General features: G+C 38.4%; 1 protein-coding gene across 3 annotated transcripts in view; it reads right to left on the bottom strand.

Annotated features, from left to right (window-relative positions):
* znrf1 (zinc and ring finger 1) overlaps positions 1–3,448 on the bottom strand; it is a 47,823-nt gene that overhangs the window by 42,758 nt on the left and 1,617 nt on the right. The gene's annotated exons all lie outside the window — the stretch shown is intronic.

Here is a 3,448-nt window from a genome sequence, read left to right as displayed (position 1 = left end):
GAGTAAGAGAGCATTAGCATTGTGAGTAAACATTAGCTTTTCTTTTTTTTCAGTAAGAGGTTTTTGTTTAATAGAATTTTTGGACAAAAAAAATCGCAATATATCACCTTGCTTACAGTATCGCAATATATCGGGATATATCGTATCGTGACCCCTCTGTTATGATATGTATCGTATCACCAAATTCTTGCCAATACACAGCCCTAATTTCAATATGATGGGTCACCAATATCGGCTGATACCGATTTAAATGTTGATAGATTGTGCATCCCTAAAAAAAGATGCACGTCTAACTGATTAAACTCAGAATTAACCGGCTGCCACAGCTGACCTCAGCAAAACAAACTTGGCTTGAACTCAGTCAGTTTTACAGAAACTACGCTGTCATTTAGTGTGGTAGTAGTTGGCAGTCATCTCCAATCTGATGCCATCCTGAATGAGATTGAGCATGAAGTCGTTCACAACGTTTGAGCAAATGAAGATGATATCAGATTAAAACTCTGGCCTGAAAGGCAGCAGGTGACGTGCATGACTTCAGTGAATGCCAGGCCTTTAATTGGACAAAACTCATTAGAAAAATGATGTTTTTCTTTTCTGTTTGCCACGAACTCTGAGGAGCCAGCTGAAGTCTAAGAACGGGCAGGTTAGCTGAGGTTAACCATCCTGTGGGTTACAGGTTCGCTCACTAAAAAAAAAAAAAAACAGAGCCATATTGTGAGCAGGAGGTAATCTGATGATTAGCAGGAGGGAACAAGGCTCTCAGCCTCCATCCTCCCATCCCTCCATGACCCGTCTCCATCCCTCCTGCCTTTCCTTCCACTCTAATCGCACGCCTAATTGACTCAGCCAGATTTGGCAGCAGGCTTATTTGTGTCACTTCACACAACAAGGACTGACCTCCGCAGATGGTGGCAGTCAGGAGGGAGGGCACCTTTTAACGCCGGGGTTTCCAACATCCATGCGAACACACGTCTTTACGYGTGCTCACGTGAGGGAGACTCAGCGTCTTTCTAAAAGAAACAGGTTTTACCCTTGAGCTGAGAGTTTCAGTCGTTGTCTTGTTGTGTTCGTTGGCAGTGGTATTTATTGGCTCTGTTGATACCTCTCASCAGAGGCTGCAGGTAAACAACAAGGTGCAGCGGAGCTTCTAGAGGGTGGCACAGAAACAAATACATCCTGCCACACCTGATGCCTCCATATTTCTTATTAATGTATGTGACCCATCACAGCCAAACATGGATAAAGTCTAAGAAATAGGCAAATATAGTGTTTGGTTAAAACATTTGCAAAAATTGCATTTGTCAAAACATAATGAATAAATGCCATATCAATGTATCATTTGAATGAACTGAATATTATTGCTTTAAATTAATTATGACAAAAAGGGGCAGATATAAGATTTTTTCTTCTTTCTGCCTCCTTTCATTTCAATTTGATTTGTATATATTTTTTGTTGTGCATACATGCTGTGTATATATTTTTTGTTTTTAATGGGTATAATTTTTTTGTTTTTAGTTTTAAATGAAATGAATAAATTAACTAAACTAAACTAAACTGTCTGACATATAACCATAAAACAAAATTTTTGAGCAGTAGCAACAAAAAAAAAACTGATTTTGAGGAAAAATGACTTAAAATTTTGTGATTTTCCATGTGAGCTAGCAAAGTTTTCTTTCTTTTCAGCTGGAAAATCTCAATATTCAAATATAATTTGAGGTATCCTTTTTATAAGGACATCAAAGATTTCTCATTAAAATGACATAAAATTAGGACTCAGACCAAATATTTATGTATTATTGTAACCAACATGACAAACTGAGTCATATATATGGATTTATTTATGATATCCGAATGATTCAGGTATGAAAATATAGTGTTTAAAGCGGGAATCTGAAAATGTAATTAGGTCATTTTGACCAAATTTGACTTAATCCTCATTTTAACATGATGGGTCACATAAAGTCAGACAATGAAACTGAAACAGCTGTCGTTTTAGTGTGGGAGGTTTCATGGCTAAACTGGACCAGCCTGATGGCCAATCTTCATTGATTGCACATTGCACCAGTAAGAGCAGAGTGTGAAGGTTCRGTTAGCAGGGTAAGAGCACAGTTTGGCTCAAAATATTGCAATGCACACATTATGGGTGACATACCAGAGTTCAAGAAGGACCAACCACATCGGACACAAGAGGAAGCYGTCTGAAAGGGATGTTATGGTCTAAAACCAGCCRTTTCACTTTCATTGTCKAACCCCTGTATTTTTKTATGTTTACATGTTGAAAGCCAAGACCATCTCCACACAAATGTAGTCATTTGTCTACGTCACTGTTCAGTTAGCAAACACTCTTGAATTTTAACAACAAACCTGGAAATCTCTTCAGAGACTTCTTCAAGGCCTCTCATCTTTTGTTTGTGTTGATTTAAAGGAATCCCCATTAATCCTCACTGTAGTGATGAGGTCCACACAAAAACACAACTATACAATAAAACAAAATTAAAACCACCCCCCCACCCACTCCCACACAGGCAATCAACCTGTTACCATGAGCATATTGACAAAAACAATGTGAGTCTTCTCTGAATCCAAGAAAAACAGGAATCTGCTGACACATAATGCCCAGGCAAATGTGTAATTCAAACTAATAATTTGCAAACAGAAATTGAAATCATGAAGTAAAACTTCAATAAATAAAACAATAAATACTGTCCCCTTGCTGGAGCCCATCACATCGTTTCTACTATACAAAACATCTTCACTGATATCCTTCTACAGACGTAAATAAGTCTGCTCTCCTTGTGTTATATTAGAGGCACTTATTGAGCAGTCACCCTCCTGACAGCTGTTCCTGTGATTATTTTTCTATTATTCTGAAGTGCACGACAGGAGACAACCTCCCAGGAGGTGGGCACTAGAAAAACATTTWAAAAAAACAGACGCAAACAGTAACCAAAGAGCTCTGAACAACTTCCAAAAAAAGAGATTAGAGGTGACCTGAAGGTCAGGGTTCACCTGTGTCACATCACCATCTGTCAGTTTGAGCTCAACTGGACTTAATGGAAGACGACTGAGGACAACGACAACACATTTAGACCGAAATCTGCCGAAACAACTACAAATAATGACAAGCCACAACATTTCTGTCCTTTCAACAAATGAGCTAAAACTAGAGCTACGAGCTTTACGTTCAGGGAGACAAAAACGAAACAGAAAATAACACAATCACTAAAAGAAAATAACACAATCACTAAAAGAAAATAACACAATCACTCTGTTCTGCTGCTTCTGACACATGTGCAGGATCCAGTACAGGGAATCTGATGACGATCAAAGCATTCTGGAGCTAAATGTGCAGGCAGTGACAGTTCAGAGGTCCTCCAACTAAAAACACACAAAAACACACAGCTAAAAACACACAGCTAAAAACACACAGCTAAAAACACTCAGCTAA

This window comes from Austrofundulus limnaeus, unplaced genomic scaffold (assembly GCF_001266775.1).
Source record: "Austrofundulus limnaeus strain Quisiro unplaced genomic scaffold, Austrofundulus_limnaeus-1.0 Scaffold7, whole genome shotgun sequence".
Taxonomy (NCBI): domain Eukaryota; kingdom Metazoa; phylum Chordata; class Actinopteri; order Cyprinodontiformes; family Rivulidae; genus Austrofundulus; species Austrofundulus limnaeus.
The sequence above is the reverse complement of the archived record's forward strand: the minus strand, read 5'-3'. Positions and strand labels throughout refer to the sequence as shown.